The sequence below is a fragment of the Phodopus roborovskii genome, unplaced genomic scaffold, assembly GCF_943737965.1.
Source record: "Phodopus roborovskii unplaced genomic scaffold, PHOROB, whole genome shotgun sequence".
NCBI lineage: Eukaryota > Metazoa > Chordata > Mammalia > Rodentia > Cricetidae > Phodopus > Phodopus roborovskii.
The window spans coordinates 23,170,091-23,195,145 of record NW_026126558.1 but is presented as its reverse complement, the minus strand read 5'-3'; the positions used below and the strand labels follow the sequence as shown (position 1 = coordinate 23,195,145).

The 25,055-nt window shown below is 41.4% G+C and overlaps 1 protein-coding gene and 1 pseudogene across 2 annotated transcripts in view; one reads left to right on the top strand and one right to left on the bottom strand.

The window, feature by feature from the left end:
- Positions 1 to 1,236: 1,236 nt before the first annotated feature.
- Ctcf (CCCTC-binding factor) overlaps positions 1,237 to 25,055 on the top strand; it is a 42,953-nt gene continuing 19,134 nt past the window's right edge. For both annotated transcript variants that reach the window (XM_051201362.1, XM_051201361.1), the window contains exons 1-2: positions 1,237 to 1,432; positions 7,676 to 7,789. The gene's annotated coding sequence lies outside the window, so the exon portion shown is untranslated. The remainder of the gene's footprint in view (positions 1,433 to 7,675; positions 7,790 to 25,055) is intronic.
- On the bottom strand, positions 15,551 to 15,645 carry LOC127234776 (uncharacterized; annotated as a pseudogene).

The window sequence follows — 25,055 nt, the reverse complement described above, 5'->3', positions numbered from 1 at the left end:
CACCTTGAAACAGAAGCCTCACTTCCTGCCTCAAACTTCTGGACTTGAATTCTACAATTCAACACTCTAGACTTCCTGTCTGCTTCCTTTTCTATTACCCTATCTCAAATATTGGAGTTTCCCAGGATTTAGTCTTTTATCTCTCTCCTAAGTCAAGGATCATATACTGACAGCCCTACAACAGTGAGCTAAAATTTGAACGTGTTTAAAACATCTTATTTAGCTACTAACATTTGAACACCTGGATTTTACATACTTCCAAATCCAACTTTCTGATTCTTTTGGGGGAATAACCATCTGTTGATAATGGGCCAGCATTCCCACAACATGTCATAGATACTGACAGAGCAAGTGCATTTGTTACCCACATAGCTAAAGCAAGAGGGTTGAGAAGAAAGTTCTAAATCACATTCCAGTCTTGGGGGAAGATGGGACCACTAGAACATGTGGCAATAGGGCCTTTACCAATTCACCACTGGTTGGTAGGGTCCCCAGGGGCCTTCAGGGAGAGGGAAGGGCTGGGAACCTAATACAACATTTTCACAGTGCCAAATACAGCTAAAGACGACTGAGGTGGCCTTGAGAGTCCCAGGAGGCCCTATCCTGGTCCTCTTAATTTCACACGCAGTTTTATAAGGCCCTTTTCTAGCTCACCAAAGCCACTGGGCAAAGACAGCTTCTTCTAGCCGTCGATCTTGAGCACTGGACACTGTTGGAGAAGTGTGAAGGCGCGGGAACTCACTGGGTCTTACTCGGTAGCGGACCACAGTGCAGAGCAAACCCGGGTAGGGCCGAATCTTGGCGTCTCCTCGACCCCACGGCCCAGCCCCGCGCACTTAGTTCAGCTAACCTTAGTCCTCCCGCCCTTCACGGCTTTGGGGGAGAAAAAGCGCTAAGAATCACAGCAACCAGGCAGAAAACCGACTGCCCAGAGGCCGCAAACCTCCGCCCAGGAAGCCCCACCCAACGGGAACCAGGACGCCTCCGCCTTAGCAAAGCCCACGCGCGACCGGGCGAGGGCGCGGAAGGGCGCGTGCGGCGTGACGACGCGACCCGCGGCGCATCTCGTGACGCCATCGCGCCTGCTTTTGAAAGTTGGCGCCCGGGGCCGCCTCCCATGCTGCCCTGCGCCAACCCCTCCCCTCACCTTTCCTCCCCCGCCCTCAACTCGCCGCCGGCCGGCCCCCCCCACCCGTCTCTTCCCTTATCAGCACCCGCGGCCCCGGCAGCGCCGACGCAGGCGCACTGCACCGCGCCGCCGCCATTTTGTGTCCGAGCCTGTGGAGCGATTAAACCGTGCGCGGAGCTGCTTCTTTGGCGGCAGCGGCGACAGCGGTAGCCAGTGCAGGCACGCGGAGCTGGCCGGGGACGCCAGGTGGCCGGAGCGGTGGAGCGGCGGCGGAGCGGGCGCCGCGGGGGGTGTGGCGCGAAGGTAAGGGGGCCCGGGGTGGAGGAGGTTTCGCGGGCCGCCTCTAGGTGTCACGATGGGGCCGCTCCGGTCGGCGCTGGCTGCAGCCCGGCGCCAGCGCCGCCGCCGGGGGGTGTTTGTCTCCCTCTACCGTCCCTGCTGCGGCGCGGCCGCCGCCATTGCCCGGCGCGGCCGCCAGGGCCTGGCCAACCCCCTCCACGCCCGCTCGCTAGCTTCCCTCCTCCCAACATGGTAGGCCTCTGGCCGCGGTGGCGACAGAGGCCTGCACGCTCGGCGACTCCATTTTCCTTCCTTTGTCTCTACCCTCGAGGCCGGCTTTTGGCCCGGCTGATCTTCAGGCCGCGGCCCGCCCTCTGCCCTCCGCCCCTCCCGCGACAGGGGCCCTAACCGAGGCTGGACCTCTGAGGCTGGGTTTCCGTGCTTGCCTCGCTTAGGGGTCTTGAATCCTCTGCCGCCCGTGCGCAGCCAGGTCCCGGAACCGTGTGGGTGTCGAGTCCCTACCGACGCGCCTCGGACTGCCCATCTTCCAGTCCACCCGGTCCCGGAACCTACCCGGCCGCCCTGAGTGCTTCTCCAGCAGCTGGGGCGCTCTCTAGTTTCTCCGAGTCCGATCATCGCCGCTGCTGGTCTTCGTCGCCGCCGAGTGGCGCAGGCGGCGCTGCTGTGGCTGCGATTAGAGGGACCCCTGAACTGCCGAGAGCTCCCTCTGCAAGGCTGGCTGAGCTGCTCGCGCCTCGACGCCGCCCGAGCGGGCGGGGGAACGCGCGCTCGCCGCCCCCGCCGGGCCCCGTTGCGCCCCCAAAGTCCACGCCAGGGCATCGCGCGGGACACGACCGGTGCGGCCCCCAATGGTGGACGGAAAAGACAGAATTTCCGCACTAAGTAGTTTTTCCCCAGCTAGGTTCGCACTCTTGATCCCGTTGGAATGATAGCAGTCAGACGTTGTGCTCTCAGAGATCGCAAAGGGACTGAAACTTAATTTCACTCTGATCTCAAGTGATGTGTTAAACTCCAAAAATCGGGAGCATGGCTGGTTACGTTTGTACAAGCGACACAGGAGTTTGTCTCCGGTTTAAAATGTAACTTCGCATTCCACTTAGGACCTGATGATCTGGGGCTAGGCTAAGACAGTTCAACCCTTTGGGATTGTGCAACCCCATCTAAAGCGTCAGTAGGGCAGAATGAACTTACTCTTGACTAGACTGGTAATTTGACTGTTCGATGAAATGTGAGGGTTGATGTTGTAATTGAATCCTAGGTCACTTGAGCAGATGGTTTATAAATGTCTGTGACTAATGTAACTACTCTGTAGTAGCTGACTTCCTGTATTGAGTTTAGCATTAAGTAAACCTCAGCATAGAGACAATACTTTTTGGAGTTTAGATCAACTAAGAAAGATAAAATTACGTATAATTTCCTCCATAGGCAGGAAAAGAAATTAAACAGTATTTACTCTGAGTTTTTTAAGTCCTTTGCAGCCGTTGGTGGCATACGCCTTTAATCCCAGCACTCAGGAGGCAGAGGCAGAGGCAGGCTAATCTCTGTGAATTCGAGGCAAGCCTGGTCTACAGAAATAGTTCCAGCACAGGCTTCAAAGCAACACAGAGAAACCCTGTTGCGAAAAACCAAAGAGTCATTTGCATTAATCTGTTAAATTGCTGAAGTAATCTTTATGTCTTGAGGTCTGCCCATCCACCCCCCCCACACACACACACACACTTCCATATTTTATTACCAATTAGCCTCTGATGTGTGGCTTAGGTTCTTGAGTATAGAAAAAACTCTAGGTTGACTTTTTTTTTTTTTTTAATAAAAATGGTATTTAAGCTTATGAAGCATTTTAAACATCTCCCTCCACCCCGACAAAGTTTCTCTTTAGCCCTGGTTGGCCTTGTACTTAGGAGATGCATCTGCTTGCTTTAAACATCTTGATATAAGAAAAATTGTGCTGTTAACTGTATGTGATCTCAATCTGTAGGCCCTGGCAGCCCACATTGTATGCAACTCTTTCAACACTTCCCAACGTTTATACCATCCCTTCCCTCTCCTTTAAATGAACTTAGTTTGAGCTAGTTAAGCCTTACAAGCCTCTCTGAAATGCTATGCAACTTTGATTCTTGTGTTGGTTGTACATGCCTTGCAAGTAAGTGTTCTACCTTAGTGGTACATGTTCCCATTCAGCATCTCATTCCCTCTTTGAATTCTCCAGAATGTTCTTCCTCACCTTCCACAGTAATAAAATTTCACTGAGTAACTAAATGTAGTGGTATCAATGTAGTGCCAGCCTTTAGTAGAACCATCTTTGTTTTCCTAATATACTAAGCCTAACTATGTAATGTATTGCATCTTTTTCAGTTTTATTGTCAAGCTGTACAAGCTCCCAGTAGTGGTGTATGCCAGTGCTTTTAAAGTAGAGGCAAGAGGATGGGGAATTAGAGATCATCCTTAGCTTTGTAGCAAGTATGATACATGAGACTGCCTTAGCAGAGAGTAATTGGAATTTCTGTTTTTAGTGCTGGGCTTTGAGTAAACTAGGCAGGTGCTGTCTTCAGCTATATCCATAAATCTCTTTTTATTAGCTGGTAGGTGGTGGTGCACACCTTTAATTCCAGCACTCAGGGGGCAGAGGCAGGTGGATCTCTGTGAGTACAAGGCCCAGCCTGGTCTACAAGAGCTAGTTCCAGGACAGCTAGGACTACACAGAAAAACCATGTCTCAAAAAACCAAAAGAAAAAAAGAAAGAAAAAGAAAATCACTTTATAGAGTTTCTCGTTAAATTGCCAAGGTTGGCCTTGTATTTACTATGTAGTTTAGGTAGGCCTCCCACTTTAACTCCCTCTCACTCCCATAGCTGGGATTACAAGCTTGAATCCCGGTATGTTTAAAAGTTAGGACTGGTCAGAAGTATGAGGCAGCTGGGTAGTGGTTGTGCACACATTTATGTATGAGGCAGACAGATCTCTGAGTTCGAGACCACCCTGGTCTACAAGAGCCAGTTCCAGGACAGCCTCCAAAGCCACAGAGAAACCCTGTCTCAAAAAAAGTATGTGGCAAAATTTAGTCCCAATACTACAACAAAGGAATGTCAAATATTAGCAAAACACATTATGTTTGAAAATCATGAAATTCATTATTTTTTACACTAATGATTTTTTTAAATGGAAAGAAAACAACTAAATCTCTAAGGAAAATAAATGGGAGTGAATTAATGCAAGATAACCCAAAGGGCATACTTATTTAAAACTTTATTTTTCAAAGCAGGGTTTCTGTAACAATCCTGCATGTACTGAAACTCATAGACCAGGATGGCCTTGAACTCAGCAGAGATCCTCCTGCCTCTGCCTCCTGAGTGTGTTTGCCACCACCACCTGGTTTAAAACTTAATTTTTGTTGGGTATAGTGTCACACACCTTTGATCCCTGTACTCAGAAGTCAGGAGCAGGCTAATTCTCTGAGTTCAAGTCCAGCCTGGACTACTTAGAGACATCCTGTCTCAGTTTTTATTTATTTATTTGTTTGTTTATTTTTTGAGATAGGGTCTCACTGTGTAGCTCTGGTTAGCCAGGAACTGGCTTTGTAAACCAGGCTAGGCTAGTCTCCCAACTCAGGTCTATGTGTCTGCCTGGGATTAAAGATATGCACCATCATGTCCATGGGCCTTTGTGTATGATTGTGAGTGCAGTCTGGTGTGTGTGAAGGTCAAGGACAACAGTGAAGGTCGAAGACAACACTGTGAAGTCCATTTTCTCCTTTCTTTTTGGAGCCCTGGTTGGCCTAGAACTTGACATGCAGATGTCTCCTAAGTGCTAGGATTGAAGTCCTGGGGCACTGCATCTAACTTCTTGGATTCTTTTTTTCTTTTACCCCTTTTTTTTCTCTTCTTTGAGGACAGGGTTTTTCTTTTTAGCCCTGGCTGTCCTGGAGCTATGTAAACAGGGTTTTTCTTCATAGCCCTGGCTGTCCTGGAATTGACTATGTAGATCAGGCTGGTCTCACACTTGATCTCTCTGCTTCTTGAGTGCTGAGATTAAAGATGTGGGCTTTTACTTGGATTTTGAACTCAAATCATAAGGCTTTTCTGGAAATAGATTGTACACATGGAGCCATCTTGCTCAGCCTAAAGACCTACTAATTTAAGTGATACAGTTACATGAATGTCTGCCTGCTTAAGGAAATCCTGCTTACTTAAGAGAAGTAGGAAGATCCTTAGGGATCTCTCCAGTCTTGGTAGAAAATTTAGGAGGTACAAAAGTTAACCTTAAGATGTGTTGTAAGAGTTTTAGGATTTAAAAAAAAAAAAAAAAAAAAAAAAAAAGACATTGAGAATTAAAGGAGCTGAGCCCAGTGGTATTAATGAGTGGCTTGGGAGTTCCTTGGCAGAGTCCACATGTGGCTGACTAGGGAGGAGTCCTATGGCAGAATCTTGCACACTTTTACTTATTGGCAGAAAACTATCTTTTTCTCCTAGGCGTTACTGTTGGCGTCACAACTATCGCCTACAATCTGCTTTACAGGCACCATCTCTCTTTTTGGCCAGCTTTGTATCTTATTTACATGTCTCGGCTATAGATGATTTCAAACTGTTGGTAAAAATAATCCTTCAGATAACTTAAGATTTGTCATGATTCAAGATTTAAGACTGAAAAGGAACTTCCAGTTTAGGAAGAACAATAGAGACAAATATGTGTAACATTGAGATAGCTGTTCTAAGGTAGGTAAATTTGTCATATCACATTTATTTTCAAGACCACTTAAAGCCAAGCATGGTGATAACATGCCTGTAATCCCAGCACTTGAGAAGCTGAGGCAGGAAGATCATGAGTTGAGACTAACCTAGTATATATAATGATTCCTTGTGACAAAATACCAAAACAAAACAACAAAAAGAAACCCTTCTGGGACTAGAGAAATGGCTCAGTAGTTAAGAGTACTTGCTGCTTTTGCCAAAGATACAATTTCTGTTCCTATTACCCACATGGTAGCTCACAACCATCTCCAAAACCTGGTTCTAGGCATATTCACCATCCTGTTCCTGTCTCTGTGTACTTATGTACTTGCAGGTAAAACATTTATGCATAAAGTAAAAATAGCTTTCTTATATTTTTATTTTGTAATTTTATTTTAAACTTGTGAGATGGGTCACATAAGCCCTTGGAGGTCAGAGGGGGTCAGATTCCCTGGAACTGGAGTTATAGACAGTTATGAGCTACCATGTGGGTGCTGGGAACTGAACCTGGGTCCTCTGCAAGAGCAGCAAGTGTTGTTAACTGTTGGGCCATCCTTCCAGCCCTTTTTTTGTTGTTGGTGGTTTTTTGGAGATAGTCTCACCTCAAACTGGTAATCCTATTTCCTCCTAGAACTGTGGGCATATGCCATCTTGAGAACTCAGAGTATTTTACTTGGGGGTATCTTTTTTCCTCTCTTTTTATCTCTCTTTTCTTTCTTTCTCCCCCCATCCCCCACTCCAATGGTGGGACATGACCTCTCAATTAGTTTGGGCAGTCTTGGAGTCTCTGACCTAGACTTTAGAGTTCTGGATTGAAGGCATTGGTTACCAGGCTCTGCTCTTTTTTTAAAAATAGAGATAGATTCCATTATACCATTACTTGAAGCATGGCAGTTCATTGGTAGTTTAGAGAGGAAAAATGTTCACTAAAACAAGTATTGATTATTGTTCTAGGATTTTCAAAGGCTTTAAAGCTTCTCGGTCTCTTGTTAAGCTTACCAGTTTGTGGTGCAAACTAAATCAGTAATGCTACTCATTATTTACTGAAGATAAGGAAACAAGCTGCTAAAGGATTGTTATTTCAAGTGTAAGAATTATTTTTTGGTAGTTTTGAGTATGTGTGCCATATTTATAATGGAGTACTCTTTTAACAATCATAAATCCTTTTAATCTGTATATTCTCAGTGAATGTCTAAAAAAATCAATGAATGTTGTATTGTTGGCTTGGTTGGCATTCATAGAATGATACAGTTAGTAGATGAACAGTTTATTGCCTGGTGGTAGGGGGTTTGTTGTTTTTGAGACAGGATCTTGCTTTGCAGTTCCAGCTGGTTTTGAGCTATTGGCAATCCTCCTGCCTTTGCTTTCCAGGTGCTAACATTTTAGGCCTTCATTATAACAACTAGCTGGCCTATTGTTTTGTTTTTTCCTCCCAAATATATCAGTCTTCCTTTTTTATGCTATATGGTGTGTTTATGTGAATTTTCTATTTCATTAAATGATTTCTGCTTTTCTTTTAGAATGACAAACCTAGAACCAAAGAACAAGATGCACTAGCAGACAGACTTGGAGCTAGGGACTGGAGAATTGGGTTCTGTTTTCCTTCCTCATACTGATTTTGCAGCCACGGAGAGGTAAATGCTTTTTTTTTTTTTTTATTGTTTGTTCTTTAAAAATGTACTAGCTGGGCCCAGTGGGGTAAGCCTGTAGTTCCAGCTACTCTGGGTATAGGTAGGAAAATCATAAGTTGAAGGCCACCCTGGGGAAAATAAAAAAATAAAAAGATAGGCATGATAGCATATGTCGTGGGGAGCCTAAGAAGTATATGATAGCCTGAGTTCCCTCCCTGGTACTGGGGGAAGAGGAGTATGAGGTGATGCCACCCTCTTGAGTCTAGAGGATTTTCTGGGTAGTTTTGAGCATAGGAGATACAGCACATTGTTAATTGTGAGCAGGCAAGCTATATCAGGTCCTGGGTATGAAACTGAAGTGCCATATACTAGGTCGTTGACAGGGTGGATGTGATGCTTTTCTGTAGAAACCTTTGAGTTATATATTTTGAACATTGGAAATGATAAATAGAAGTTTATAGTTTTATGATTTTGATATGGAACAGGTATGATATTGTTCTTGGAGAATCTAGTATCTGGGATATAATTGGAGTTAGTCTTACTGTCCCCTGTTTGCCTCATAGGGTGATAGTCATCAATTTTTGTTAATCTATACTGTTTGCTTAAGTACTTGGAAAAGAACTTATAAAATGTTGGTATGTTCTGCTCTAAGTTTTCTAAATAACTAGTATTTGAGATTAAATTACTTCCTTTTATGCTAACAAATGCCATTGGGGGGGGGAGTAATTACATTTGTGTAAATAGTAAAAAGAATTTAGAGTAAAAAGAATTTTTAAAATTACATTTATTGTGTATGTATGTGTGTCTGTGGGAGTATTCTACAACATGTGTGGAGGTTAGAGGACAAGTTTTGGGAATCATCCTCTTCTCATAGGGTTACAGGGATTGAGTTCAGGTCATCAGGCTTGGTGACAAGTCCCTTTACCCACTGTGCCATCTCACCCACCTTAGAGATGGAAACTTCAAATGCTAATATTAGCTAAATTGACTAAATGGTTACTAGAGTTTTTCTTATAAGCTTTGTCTGGAACAGAGAGAAGGGACTAGGAATGAAAGCTCAATTCTGCAAGCCTGTTTTCTAAATAGGAAGCACAAGGTCTGTATAGTAGTAGTATTCTGCTCCATGAGTTATACCCTGCATATTTTTAAAGGAATGTTGACACTGATCAAATACTAATAAGCTGCTAAAATGGGAAGCAGTACTGATCTGAAGAACTGTTAAGGACCTAACCTTAGTAGTTTAGGGAATGGGATACATTGCTCATAATTTTAAGTGTTATTGGTTGACTTAGTGTTTTAGATCCCTATTTTTCAAATTTGGATATGAATGCTTTCTGGGTACAAGGTATAATTTTATGGTGCTTGAAACCAACATAAAAATGACCATTTCCTAGAGCTTTAATTATGCTAATTTAGGGTATAGTGAGTTAAATAATTTAGCTAGATTTTTTTTTTTTTTTTTTTTCCTTTCAGACAAGGTTTCTCTAGTTTTGGAGCCTGGACTCTGTAGACCAGGCTGGCCTTGAACTCCCAAGCACTTAACTTTTAAAAATTGTTGGATTTGCTAAGTGTGGTGGTGCATGGGAGACAGAGGCAAGCAAATCTTTTGAGTTGTAGGCCTGCTTGATCTACATAGAAAGTTCTAAGCCACTAAGGCTACTTGTTGAGACCCTATCTCAAGACAAAAATTATTTTGTTCAAGTCAACATGTAATTGTAATTTATTTATTTATTTTTTAATTGGGGCTTTTTGGAACAGGGTTACTCTGTGAAATAGTCCAGGCTGTCCTGGCATCTACCTTATAGACCAGGCTGGCCTCAAACTCACAGAGATCCACCTGCCTCCACCTCCTGAGTGCTGGAATTAAAAATGCCAGGTCAGCATTTTTAAGCAGAATGCAAACTCTATTACTGTCATGAAAAATAAAGTCTTCAACAAGAATACCTTTGGTAGAAAAAATATTTTTTTTAATGTATTGATGTTTTGCCTGGATGTAATGTTTGCATATATATGTGTGTGTGTGTATGAAGGTGATGGGTCCTCAGGAACTGGAGTTACAGACATTTGTGAGCTATGGTGTAGATGCTGGGAATTGAACTTGGGTCCTTTGGAAGAGAAGCCAGTGTTCACCTCTCCAGACCTAAGGAAGTGTTTCACAGTAGAAATATTTGAAAGAAGTAATACTTTTGTTGCTGGCGCATACTTGCTGGCTTATTGAAACAGCTCTGGCTGTGTGTAGCCCAGGCTTTGTAGAACAAACTTGAGACAATTCTGCCTCAGCCTCCCATGTAATGGAATATACCAACATGTCTGGTTGTCATTAACTCAAATAGAGAGACAGATGCACGTGCTCATGCCCATGTGCCACGTGCACTAGTAAACATATATGCTTGTGCTCTTTATGCATATGGGTGGTCAGAGGACAACTTAGAAGAGTGAGTTCTCCACCAAGTAAATTCTGGGCATCAAATGCAGGCCATCAGATTTGGTTTCAAGTACTTATATTTATATGCCTTGAACCATCTTGACAGCTCCAGCTTAACAATTTTTACTGATTTTTGAGCTCTTTTCCTAGTGTGAATGAAACAGGTTCGATTCCCAGTACTGGGGGGTTGGAGGAAATTTTGTAATGGAATTAGAGATCTCAGTGCACTTTTGGAGGATTGGATTCCTAGCACACATCTGGTAGCTTACAGCCATCTTTAACTCCAGTTCTAACATTTTATGTCCACATTCTTTGCATTTGGCTAGGTCCCTGGGTTTTTGTTTGTATGTGTGATGTTCTAAAAAGTGACCTGCTTGTTGTTTTAGGAATCTAATACTCCTTTGTTCTTTAAATTTCTGTGAGTAGTACATAGTATACATGTATCTTTGCTTTTCAGATTTTTCTGTTAATTAATTCTTTTGGTTTTCTAGACAGGGTTTCTCTGTGTAGCTTTGTAGACAAGGCTGGCCTTGAACTCACAGAGATCTGCCTGCCTCTGCCTCTTGAATGCTGGGATTAAAGGCATGCACCACCACCGCCTGCTGTTAATTCTTTTATTGTCCATGTTCTGTCCTATGACACCATTTATTATACTCACTGAGAATATTGGGGATTGTTCCCAACTCTTGATCTGGGTTAAGAGCATTGTTGCTATTTCTTCTTACCATTGTGCTATGAGGTTATAAGTATGTGTTGTTGACTATAAGCTGTGAGATTTTTAACGTTATAAGAACTCCCCCTAACCAAATAGAAATGGTATTGGTTCTGTCCAGTAGCCTTTGTGGTAGTACAGTAGGGTCACGTACTGAGATATATTGCCTTTCCCTCTTAAAAAAGTTATCTTTCAGTATTGGTAGTACCCTAGGATAGAAGAAACTTGAAGGCTTACTCAGTGAGTGAAATATCATTAATTTGAGATGACTTGCAATTTTTTTTTTGTTGTTGTTGTTTTTTTTGAGACAGGGTTTCAATGTAATCCTTGAACTCTCTGCCTCCTGAGTGCAGGGATTAAAGTCAAGCACCACCATGCCTGACAACTGTTCTAAAAAACAAACAAGCCAGACATTGTAGCCCACACTTCAGAGACCAAGGCAAGAGGATTTCAGTGAGAGTTTGAGGCCAGTGTGAAACCTTGTCTCAAAAGGGAATGGCATGGGGGGAGGGGCAGTGTTTCAGTGCTCAGGCCTCCCATTAGGAAACAAACTATATTTAAAGTATTATATTTTAGGTCAACTTTGAGATCATGGAACATATATTCTATATGAGAAAAATCTGAAGTCAATTGTTCCCTTTCTGGGGTGCATGGAATGGAGTTTATCAAAGTGGCCAATCTCCATTTATAAACATGGGCTATCATGCCTGGTGACCTGGGGGCCTTAGGAAATAAGGTTTTACCCATCCCACATCTGAATCAAAATCCGTATTTTTTTTTTCTTAATTCACCAGAGGATTTTGGTACCCCCTCCAAAAAAATGTATAAGAACCCCTACTTCTGGTTCCCCACCCAAACATAGAGAGTTACCTATTAACTCTATATAAACCCTGTGTGTGTGTATAAGCTTACAAGAGTCATTCTAACTGATGAAAGCTTGGAAGACTGTTCCAAAGATAGTGACTCTGAGCTGCTTCCCAGGGTTAAGGGAGGCTCTGGTGATTCTTGGCACAATCATTATTAGGAAAATAAGGAAAAGCAAGGTTTTTTTTTTTTTTTTTTTTTTTTTTTTGTTAGTTTGCTTTACCCTAGTGTTGAGTTGTAAAGAATGTTGCTCAGGAACCAGCCTCCCATTGATACTATGACACTAATGTTGAGTTCCCTATTATAGCCTTGCCTTTTCTCTGTGCAAATGTTTAGTAAGCATAATAAATGAGCTACCCTTAATAAAGAGCTTTTGAAACCAGATTTACAATATAAATTTGAGGTGGGTTTTTGTTTTGTTTTTTGTTTTTTTGGTTTTGTGGTACTGGGGAATGAACCAGAGGCCTAGTGTGTGCTTTATAGTCTAGCCTTAGGCTTCTCTTAAGTGCTTGCTTAGCATGTACAGGGGCCTAGGTTCACTTAAGGACCACCATCATGAAGTTAGGGGTGAAGTGGTTTTCTAGCTTTATGGGGACTGGAAAGAAGGCTCAGCAGGTGAGCACTTGCTGTTCTTGTGGAAGATAGGGCTTTTGTTCCCAGCATTCACATGGCAGCTTTCATATGTAGGTAAATCCAGTTCTGAGAGATCTGACCCTCTCTGGTCACCCTGGGCACCAAGCATACAAACGGTGTGCATACATACCTACAGGTAAAATATACATGCACATAAACTACAAATACATCTTATAAAAGAGAGAAATTGTAGCTTTAGCAATTCCTCTCCTTGATTTCTCTCTCTCTCTCTCTCTCTCTCTCTCTCTCTCTCTCTCTCTCTCTCTCTCTCTCTCTCTGTGTGTGTGTGTGTGTGTGTGTGTGTGTGTGTGTGTGTGTGTGTGTGTGTGGTGTGTTTTGAGACAAGGTCTCACCATGTGGCTTTGGCTGTCCTGGAACTCACTATGTAGACCAGGATGGCCTCAAACTCACAGAGATCTACCTGCCTCTGCATTGTACGTGTTAGAATCAAAGGTGTGTGTCACTATGCCTTGATCTTGAAATTCTTTAATGGCTGAGCCATCTTTCCAGTCAGCACTCATTCTACTATGTAGCTGCTATTTGTTCTTTGCCTGTTTTGCTGTCAGATGAGAAAGCTAAGAACTGAGCCCTGTGTAGAAAGCTTATCTGGGAGTGAACAGTCTTACCATTTGGAGACTGCTTCTATTACTTGTGCCTTCTTTGCTTTACTTGCAACTTTTGTCCCACTTGTCATTAACTTGCTAGGGAGCTGTTAACACTTTAAGCATCAGGTATCTTTTTGACTAAAGGAGTGTGTGTGTGTGTGTCTGTCTCCCTGTCTTCCCTCCATGTGGGTATGTGCTCATAAGTGTAGGGACGTTTTGAGGTCAGAAGTGTTGGACCTGGATTCCCCTGAACTGAGAGTTTTATGAGGTTGTAAGCACCATTTTGGGTCCTGGGAACTAAATGTGGATTCTCTGCAGAACAATCTGTCCTTTTTAAACACTGAGCCATCTCTCTAGCACCCACTCACATAAGTCTAGGCTGACATCAAAATCTGTGTATGTCCAAGGATGTATTTTAATAATCCTCCTTTTTCTACAGTGCTAATAATACAATGTGTGCCATAACACTTGGCTGCTTAAACTTTTTGTTCGGTTTTGTCTTTTTGTTTGTTTCCAAGACAGAGTTCCCCTGTGTAGACCTGGCCATCTTGAAGCTCACTCTGTAGATGAGGCTGCCCTCAAACTAAGAGATCACCTGCCTCTGTATCCCGAGTGCTGGGATTAAAGGCATGTACCACTGCCTGGCTCTGTTTACTTATTTATTTATTTAGATTTTATTTTATGTATATGGGTGTTTTATCTACTTTCATGTCTATGTACCACATTCACCCATAGAGGGCAGGAGAGAGCATTGGATCCCTTGGAACCAGAATTCCAAGTGGTTGTGAGCTACCATGTGGTTGCTGGAACCAAGTGCTTTACAAGTGTTTTAGCCAACTCTCCAATCCCTTAAAGATAGATAGATAGATAGATAGATAGATAGATAGATAGATAGATAGATAGATAGGTTTTTAAAAATATACTTACTATGTAATCTTGCCTGTCCTGAAATGTGATATGTACACCAAACTGCCCTTTAAACTAAGAGAGATCCTCTTGCCTCTGAGTGTTATTTAGTGTTTGATTGTTTAGAAACTGTTGTGGTGGTGTGCACACTTGTAATCCTAGCACTTTTTGGAGGCTGAGGTAGATTTATTATCAGACACATTAAGGTGTCTCTTTAGAGAAAAAAAAGCAGGGTGGGGGGGATTGTTTGTCATGGAGCAGGCAGGCTTATCTCTCAATTCGAGGCCTGCCAGGACTATAAAGCAAGTTCCACTATAGCCATGGCTATTTGAAAAACAAACAAAAAAAGGAATACTGAACCACATCATGTGGCTCACAAGTGTAACTGCAGTTCCTGGGAATCCAGTATCTCTCCGCCACATATTTATGCATACACACACATACACACACACACTTAAAAATAAATATATAATTTAAAAATCTGGAAAATAAATTGGGTTACATACATGTAATCCAAGCTGGCAGGAGGCAAGAAGAGTCCAAAAGTTTCAAAACTAGCCTGATCTAGATAGTTGCAAACCAAAGTATTTACCTTGCTGTCTGCCTTCTGTTGATGTGTAATGGTTAATATTGACCTTTGTTGGGTGACCTTCATGTTAGACTTTCATAATTAAATGTTGCTTTAAATTTTTTCTTTAAAACTATTAGAAACCTGAACTACTATTTCCTCCTTTCCTGTTTTTGAAATAGGTTCTTTTGTAGCCTCAGACTGGTCATGAATTCTAATCATTCTTCCTCTTATCTCCCAAGTGCAGAGGTTGTAGTCATGAGCCACTTTGCATGGTTTATGTAGTCCTGGGATAGTGTATACTAAACCAATTGAACTACTTGAGGCCTCCTTATTTTTGAGACAGGGTTGCCTCCTTATTTTTGAGACAGGGTCTCACTGGGTTACCCCAGTTGATCGAGACCAGGCTAACTTCAAACTCATCCATGTGAACTCTGGGATTAGCTGGGACTTTTTTGGTCTGTATAGTGTATATATTATGGCTGGTTTGTTACCACAGGCTTGTAATCTGAGCTATTTAGGAAGCTAAAGCAGAAGGACCATAAGTTCAAGTCAATCTATAGAAATCTATTTTACAAACAAAACCAAAACTTATTGTCCAATATACTACTGTTTTCAGTGACAAATAATTGCTAAATACCCTAACTTGTCTACTAGAGATATGAAGACTGTCTTGTTAACCCCTCTCCCCAGGGTAGGTAGACACTTTGTCACTGCATTGTTTTATTACCAGTCCCATTCATTTGTTCATTTATTTGTTCGTGGAGGACTTTTGAGACAGGATTTCATAAAGCTTGGATTGACTTCCAACTCTGTAGCCATGACAATCTTAAACTCCTGATCTTCTTTCACTCATCTTCTAAGTGCTTATATCACCACACTGACCTTATTTCCTATCTTGAGACAAGGTCTCACTACATATTTCTGGCTAGTATGGAACTCACTATGTAATAGACCAGGATGACTTTAAGACTTTTCAGCAGTGCTCCTATCCCCTTTCAAGTACAATTATAGACATGTACCGTGAAACTTGGGCTTTCTTGTTTTGTTCTTTAATATGGAACACTTCAGGAATGTGCGTGTCATCCTTGTGCAGGAGCCATGCTGATTTCTCTTTATCATTCCAATTTTAGTATATGTGAGTACAGGTTTTGATTTTTGTTCATAGCATCTCTATGTAGTCCTGGCTCTTCTGGAAGTCATTGAGTACCTGTCTTTGTCTTCTGAGTGCTGGGATTAAAGGTCTATGACACCATATCCAGCCCAATCCAGTTTTAGTATCTTATTATCAGTAACAAATTATTTGAAGTACAATAAGTATTTTCTCCAAATAACTAAATGGTTCAATGATGAATATGACATACTTATCTGAGTAGTTTCCTCTAGGAATAGTTGAATACACTTACTGTATTATCTTATATGATAATACATTACTAAAATTTATGTAGTCAAAAATTAATACCTGGGCATGGGATTACAAATCTGATGCCAGCCTGATCTGCTTTGCAATTTCAGTCAGCTGGGTCACATAGTTTTAGTCTTCGTCTCTAAAAATGGGAGGAAGGAAGGCAAGGACATAAATAGTGCAATGAAGAAAATAAATTCATGTTAAACTTTCACTTAGCATATAGTGTTTTGTTTTTTCATTTTCTCTTCCTACAGTTGCCTTGTGCAAGAAACCAGTTATATTTCATATGACAGTCACACTAATATGTGGTTATCTGCTGTTTACCTAACATTGTTTTGTATCCAGTGCTTTAGAGAATACAGAAAAAAGACATGATTTTTGTCTTTAAAATTGATGATTTGTTGAAGGAAGATGCAGATATAGTTAAAGCAAGACAAAGTCAGTCTGCAGTGGTCAAAGTTGAAAAGATTTTGACATAGGAGATGTTTTGAACTAGAAGAGAACAAGACAGCAGATACTGGGTATAGAGATGCCTAGCAGGGAGCACTCAGAGATGAGGTTAAAGGAATAGCAAGAATAGGAACAAACTATACAAGTTGGGAGCCAAGCCAGAGTCTGAACTTGATTCAGTAAGCATCATCAACCATTAGGAAATTTTTTCTATTATATGTGTATTAGATGACCCAGTTTGGCTTCAAATTCAAGATCTTGTATCAACCTCTTGAGTATTGTGAGTTAGGCTAAACCATCATACTCAGTTGTTTGTGTTTTAAAAACTATGTTGCCCAGGCTGTCTCCAATCTCCTAAGCTCAAGTGATCTTTAGATAGTGTCATATAGTTGGAACTAAGGCATGTGTTCGTCTATCTTCCTCCATTCATCTTGAGTATTTGAGCCTCATTTTACAAAGATGTAATCAGCTACTAAAATGATCTACAAGCTTTAGCCACAGAGGTCGTTTTGTTTTTCATGTGACCCATCCTTGAACATATATGCACCCATGTGTGCAAGTGCATGTTGAGGCCAGAGGTCAGTGTTGTTTGTCTTCTGCCTTTTTGAGTCAGGGTCTCTCAGTGAACCTTGAACTCACCAGTTTAACTATGTTGATTGGCACGCAAGCCCTAGAGATAGATCTTCTTGCTTTTGTCCTCCCAGTACTGATATAATAGGGCCATGCTTCTACCAGCTTTTTTGAATAGGTTCTGGGAATTAGACTCAGATCCTTGTGCTTGTGTAATGAACACAAGCTATATCCCCAGCCTGTTTTGTTTGTTACTTTGTATTTGCAGTAATAGAGATCAAACCTTAGATATTAGACATACTAAGTTCTCAGCTATATCTGCCAGTTTAAGTTTTGTTTGGGTTTGTTTGTTTTGTTTTTTGAGACAGGGTTTCCTGGAACTCTATGTAGGCCAGGCTGATCTCTAACTCAAGAGATCTACCTACCTCTCACAAGTGCTGGGATTAAAGACGTGAGCCACCACCACCCAGCTGGTTCTTTTTAATTTTTTTTTTTTTTTTTTTTTTTTTTTTAGTGCATTAGCATTTTGTCATGGGAAGCTTCAGGTCCCCTGAAACTGGAGTTATAGACAGTTGTGAGCTACCTTGTGGGTGCTGGGAGTTGAACCCAAGTCCTCTGAAAGAACAGTCAGTGCTCTTAACTCCAACTGGTTTCTTTATTTTTAAAAAATTATTTAATCTGATGTGCCTGAGTGTATGTACCACATGTGTGTAGCAGCCCTGTTTGTTTTGTTTCTTTCCTTTTGGGGGGGGGGGTTCAAGACAGTGTTTCTTTGTAGCTTTGGAGCCTGTCCTGGAACTTGCTCTGTAGATTAAGCTGGCCTCAAACTCATAGAGATCCTCTTGCCTCTGCCTCCTGAGTGCTGGGGTCAAAGGCATGCACCACCACTGCCCAGCCAGTCCTGTTTCTTTAAAGAGCTCTTAAACCTCTCCTATAAAAACCTAGGAATTTATTAGAAAAGTCACTTTTGTGGGGGATCTTTAAGGTTTTTTATTGGAAATTTTAGGTAATTAAAAGGCATATTCAAGCTCTAGGGTTGGTGGCAAACATCTTTAATCCCAGCCTGGTCTACAGAGTGAATTTCAAGACAGCCAGGGCTATACAAAGAAACTTTGTCTTGAGATGGGGGTGGGTGATGGGAGGGTGTAATTTGAACATAACCATGAGATACACATTTTTTTCTTCTTCTAATTTGGCCATGATGGCCTGATACATGAGTGGATACTCTGAAGAGAAGGGGAAAAGAAGGGAATTGGCTTGAGGGTTTCAAAGTAATGTTGTCAATGTTATCAGAATAGCAAATACAAGCTTGTTTCCCTCTCCCTGTTAACCTCTTTGAAAAATTTACCTCAAAGAAACATTTGTTCAAGCAGGAAAAGATCTGTCTGAAAATACTGATTGCTCATTTGTTTATTTGGAACTAAATAGATAACTGCTCTTGCAGAGGACCCAGCAGCATCATTACCCACAAAGTAACTCCAGTTTCAGGGAATCTGATGCCCTTTTCTGACCTAAGGTTCCCGAATGCCATTGGTACACATATCACTCAGGCACATACACATACATAGTAAATTTTGTGGGTTTTTTTTTTCTTCTTTCGAGACAGGATTTCTTTGTGTAACAGCCCTGGTTTGTCCTAAAACTAGCACTGTGAACCAGGCTAGCCCAGATTCATAGAGATTCACCTGCCTCTGTTTCCCAAGTGCTGGGATTACAGGCATGCACCCCCTGCTTCCCACCCTACCACTAAAATAAATAATAAAATAAAAAATACACAACAATATTTTCTGTCTATTAACAAATCTGGCCTCTTTACTATTTATCTGTTTCCATATCCATCTATTAATTGAAACTTTGTCAAAGATACTTGGAAAATTTGTAACTGTTTTGAGCGTATACTACACTCTGCTAATCTTGGCTTTTTACTAGATCATATTTTTCTGGGGGATGGCAGTTGGGGTGTTTTTGGATACAGGTGGTGTGTGTGTCTCTCCCCCTCCCCCTCCCCCTCCCCCTCTCCCTCTCCCTGGGTGTCCTGGAACTTAACTCTATAAGCCAAGTTGGCCTCAAACTCACAAAGACCCTGCCTGCCTCTCCTCCCAAGTGCTGGGATTAAAGGCATGTGCCACCACCACCTGGCAAGATCACACTTTTCTTTATTCACATTAATGGTTTCTAGTTTCACTGCAGTATACCAAACATTCTAAAGTAAGCATTCAGATAGTCAAGATCCTGCCACTCTGTTTTTCTTTAACTGTTAATGAGATTTCTTTTCTTTTTTTCTGTATTTTATTCTCCTTTATATGCCATTTGAGGCTTTTGTTTGATTTGGTGTTGTGAATAGATGTCATGACCATGGCAACTCTTGTAAAGGAAAACATTTCATTGGGACTGGCTTACAGGTTCAAGATTTAGTCCATTGTCATAACGGGAAGCATGGCAGCTTGCTGGCAGACACAGTGCTGAGAATTCTACATCTGGATAGGTATGCAGCAGGAAGAGAATGACACTGGGCCTGACTTGAACATCTGAAACCTTAAAGCCCATCCCCAGTGACACACTCCAACAAGGTCACACCTACTCTAATTCAGCTACTCCCTATGGGGGTCATTTTCTTTCAAACCTCCATGTTTGTTAACAGATTGTTAACAAATTGATCAAGATATAACCAACTAAAAACAATAACAAGGTCACAAGATGAAAATAAGTTTTAAAAAACTAGAGAGATGGCAGATTGCTTAAGAGCACCGGCAGCTCTTACAGTGGATCTGGGTTTGATTTCCAACACTCACAACTGTTTGTAACTAGTTCCAGGAGTTCCAACACTTTCTAGCCTGTACCAGCACGTGGTACACAAACCACATGCAGGTAAAATACCCATGCACAGAAAATAAAAGTAATTTAAAAAATAATTTAAAGCAAAAGAACAAAAAGAATCTTTTCTGACTAAGCTTTTCTAAGGAAGCGTTAACTCCAAATAAAATTTTACTCATGTTTCCTTTGTTATAAGCCAAGGGCATAATGCCAGAAAATCTCAGTGGAAGCAGTTTTGTGGGGGAAAAGACTTTGTATCTCATTTATGTCTAGTTTATAGATGATCTGGCTAAGTCTGGGATAAAATACTGAATATTGAAATATACAATATTGAATTCCACAGGGTGGTCAAGTCAGATAAGAACAGAAAAGCCCCCTTTGGATTTACCCATTACCAGTCATTGCTGGCCTAAGAGCAGTTCAATAGAGTTCTAAGGAATGGTAGCCAAACTGCTAAACTAAAAGGTAGAAGGAAAGGATTGGAAACAAGTATGGAATTGAACACACAAAAAATACATAGCAAAAACTACACAGTAAAATAGTTTAAGATGGGACATACTCGGACAGCATAGAGCTGACAGAAAAGCCAGAAAAAGAGAAGGATAAAGGGAACTGATCTAGTAGGCTGCCTGAGGGGATATATAGTTAGGCCATGGCATGGGATCATGACAGAATTCAGGTGTCTCAGAGTTAGGTTTCTGCATCCACTCTGAATAAGTCGGGAAAATACTTGGGAACTAAGTCTTCTAGCCCTTTACCCTCAATTGTCTAGATCTTACTTGCTTTATCTGAAGGAAGCTCCTCCTCCCTCTTCTATCCAGAAGTTACTGGGATACCAATTTATTTCATTTTTCTACTATGATGATAGAAGATACAATAAGGATCTGTTCTGAGAGTACTATTTTAGTGGTAGGACTATCACTTGATGGTAGAGAGCTTCTCATAGGTAAGGACCTGGATTCCATTCCAGGCTCTACCCAAAAAAGAAAAATAAAACCCCAAACTACAAAGGAACAGTATATAATTTTATAGTGATACTTCAGTCCCCAGAGTAAAACTGTTGTACTAAATAATTTTTTTTTTCTTGGTTAGAAAGTAATAGGTAGTGTTCTGTGTGGAGAGATAGCCTTTAGGCTCTGAAACAGATGGCAGGTACATGTTTGAAACTGTGATGAAATTTTAAGTCTAGTGCCAAGAGTAGCTACAGAACCTAGATAGGCTCCAAGAAGTTGAAGGAAAAGCTCTCAGAGACCCAGGAAAAGATCTGGGACAGGAATCAGCTAAAGAAAGAAGCGTAGTATCAAGGAAAATAAGAAATGTTGTAAACCTCTTTAACAGTATCATTCCACAAAAGAGGTTTCATAAAGCCTAGGAAGGTGTGGTGGGTATAAACAAGAGAGGGGAGGGGAGGGGAGGGGAGAGACTTAAGCAATCAGGAATTGAGTATTTGAAAGGAGGAGATGGATTAGAACTGTTAATACAGGCAAGGTAGCTAGGAGTATGGTCAGTTCCCCGGGGAATAAGGGGAAGAAGCGTGGTTTAGCCTATTGGATTATTGATTGATTCAGAGGCGCTTCACTTCTGCCAAAAGCTAGGCTGAGGAATCCGCTGCTGGAGGAGATGCACTGAGATTTCTAAGTGTCAGAGAGATCGGTTGCTGGTTCCTTTTATGTGATGTTTCTCTGTAAAAATAGAAGCCTTTTAAGACATAAGTAGATTCTGACGTCCATAGCTGTAATTCTGTGTGTTCCTTTGATGAGTACTGTCAGCTCAACTCCTTGGCAATACAATTGTTTTTAATGTGTATTCCTTTATACTGGTTATTTTTCTACCTGGGCACAATTCATTGACCTCTTTTAGATTGGATTGTTTTTTGTTGTTCTTAATGTAATATTTAATGTTTTAAGTTTTCAGATTCACAGTAGAGACAGTTGATTTATCTGTGTTCTTCAAATTATGTGCTACAAAACCCCAGGGGGTGAGGGGTTGGGGGAAGGGTAGAGATTTGCTTTATAGAAGGAAAGTTTTCCTCCTACAGGTTTGATCATATTTTAATAAAGAAACAGGGTGTCATGTAGCCAGGATGGTCTCAACTCACTGTAACCAAGGCTTACCATGAACTCTTCATCTCTTCTCCACCTTCCAAGTGGTAGGATTACATGTGTGCTATCGCCATACAGACTCCTCCATCAGATGTTTACTGTAGATACTAGGATGATACAGTGACTTCCTAGCTGGACTACCATTGAACATTTACCACGTGGGGATTATTTTCTTTTCTAATTCTGTCTTTTCTCTGTTCTTTGACTCCAAGCATTTGGGTTACTGCTTTTGTTTGCTGGGATATTAACTTTGGAGCTTGCATGATCTGGAAAACTGTTTTGCTTTGGGTTTTTTTTTTTTTTTTTTTTGAGACAGGGTTTCTCTGTGGCTTTGGAACCTGTCCTGGAGCTAGCACTTGTAGAACAGGCTGGTCTCAAACTCACAGAGGTCCACCTTCCTCTGCCTCCTGAGTGCTGGGGTTAAAGGCGTGTGCCCCCCTCCCCCCTGAATCTGGAAAACTCTTAAGGGGGGAAAAAAAGGCAGAGCTGGTAGAGCTGGGCATAGTAGCACACACCTTTAATCCCAGCACTCAGGAGGCAGAGGTTGGTGATCTCTATGACCTCCATGCCAACCTGGTTTACCCTAACAAGTTCAAGGCCAGCAAGACCTACATAGTGATATAATTCCAGTACCCTGAAAGCTGAGACAGAATTAGGCTAGCCTGCCTACAGAGTAACACCTTGTCTAAAGTAAAAAACAAAAAAGGAAGAGAAAAGGCTTAATGTTAAGTGGTAGGTCCTGATAGCAGGATAGGTAGGGGTGAGGCTTAAAGTTTGTATTTCAAAAACCAAAATCATCCTAATGTTGTTGGTCATCAGACATACTTAGAGCAACAATGGTATAAAAGTTATCTGATTGTGCCTTCTATCTAGTGTTGCTGTTGAGAATTTAGAGGTTAATCTTTCACAGTCAGAAACACTAGATTTTACAAAATACTGGCATACTGGTGCTTGGACATTTTAAATTTATAAATTATAAAGTTCCACAGATATCCTTTGACCCTACCTCTTTTTTTTTTGTTTGTTTGTTTGTTTGTTTTTAGTTTTTTTTCTGTATTGCTTTGGAGCCTGTCCTGGAACTAGCTCTGTAGACCAAGCTGGCCTCAAACTCACAGAGATCCACCTGCCTCTGCCTCCTGAGTCCTGGGAATGAAGGCATGTGCCACCAACACCCAGTTTTGACTCCTACTTTTTACAGTAACATTTTCTGTATTTGTCTCCACTGTGGTGAAACAGCTATTAAGAGGTCTTTGTATTTCTGGGTGGCGGTGGCGAATGCCTATAATCCCAGCTCTCAGGAGGCAGAGGCAGGCAGATCTCAGTGAGTTGAGACCAGCCTGGTCTACAAGAGCTAGTTCCAGGACAGGCTCCAAAACCACAGAGAAGCCCTGTCTCGAAAAAAAACAAAACAAACAAACAAAAAAACATAGAGAGAGAGAGATGGATCTCTGTGAGTTCAAGGACACCCAGGTCTACACAAGAGTGAATCAATCTAAAAGAGAATTATAACTCACACCTTTAATCCCAACATTAGGGAAGTATATAGGACAGAAGCAAGGCCTCAGAGAGACATTTTGTTCTCCAGTCACACTGAGGAGAAGCAGCAGTTTGAGACTTGGTGAAGAGCTTGTGCGTGGATCGACCCTTTCAGCCTGAGCTAGAAGTGAGAGCTAGTGTCTGGTTGCTTTTCTGAATCCTCAGTCAAGCTTTAATAAATCATAAATAAATATCAATGTGAAAGAGATTTATATTAAACATTGTATTATTTTGCTTTTAGATATTTGAGCAGAGGGTAATGAAAGCAGATAACAGCTACAAATGAAACTCTACCCAGGAAGTTTTTCATCATCCTTGTCTTCATTCCATATATATGGTGGGCTTTGTTGAATTTGCCTAAAAATAAAGGTTGCTAAAATGAGAGTATAGGTCAGTGATAGGTTCTTTCCTAGAGTGTGGAAAGCCCTAAATTCAGTCCCCATCACCACTAATGAAACAGCTAACTTGAGTGAGTGGGTAAGAAGTGATCAAGAGACCAAGATCAAGATTGCATTAGGCCTGGCCTTACATTTTTTGCTTTTATTTTAAATTACAAGAAATAGATTTCTGTCTCGAAAATGAACAACTTTATGATAGAACACAATGTCACTCTAATTCCAAGCACTTAAGAGTGTGAGGCAGAAGGATCAAGTTTGAGGCCAGACTAAATATGATGGAAGAGAGAAATGAAATGATTACTCAATGATTATAAAATTTCTGTTATATAAAGTGAATAAGTACCTCTAGAGATCTGTGTAAAAAATAGTACATGCATTTAATAATAATACAGTATTGTGTACTTTAAAATATTAGGGTAGATTTTTAAATTTTTTATTTTATTAATTTATATATATGCCTGTTTTGTCTGCTTGTGCCTCTGTGCACAAATTGCATACATGATTCCTTTGGAGGCTAGAAGAGAGTTGGATCCCCTGGAACTGGAGTTAAAAATGGTTGTTGTTAGCTTCTGATGGGAACTGAACCTGGATCCTCTTGAAGATCAACAAACCAGTGCCCTTAATTAATTACTAAGCTATCTCACCTGCCTGTGAAGTAAAGCACTTAAGTGTTCTTACTGTGAGGGGGGTGTGGGGATTGATAGCAATGTAAGAGCACTTTGGAAATATTTAATGCTTTGATTATGGTAATGGTATCCTGAATATGTATGTGTATGTGTGTGTGTGTATGCACATGCATGCATGTCCAAACTCATACAGTAAGCAGCATACCTGTAGAATTTTCTTTTTTTTTTTTTAAGACAGGGTCTCACAGTGTAGCACTGGTTGTCCTGAAACTTGCTGCATGGTGCAGGCTAACCTCAAACTCATAGTCTTCTGTCTCTGCTTCCTAAATGAAATCATGTGCCTGCATACTCAGCCATTATATTTTAACATAAAGAGGTGTGTTTGGGTTTCATGTAGCCCAGATTTTCCTTACTCATTATGTAGCTGAAGGTGGCCTTGGACTTTTGATCTTATTACTATCTTCACCTCCAGAGTGCTGTTTTTACAAGTATGCAACACTATCCTTAGTTTTAATCATTGTTGGTTTAAAACAAGGTTTGACAAAGAGAGAGTGAGAGAGAGTATGTGCGTGCACGCAAGCAAGCAAGCCTCAGTCTCTCACTGAACCTGGAAGTTATCTGTTTGGCTTGACTAGCCAATGAGCCCTGGGAT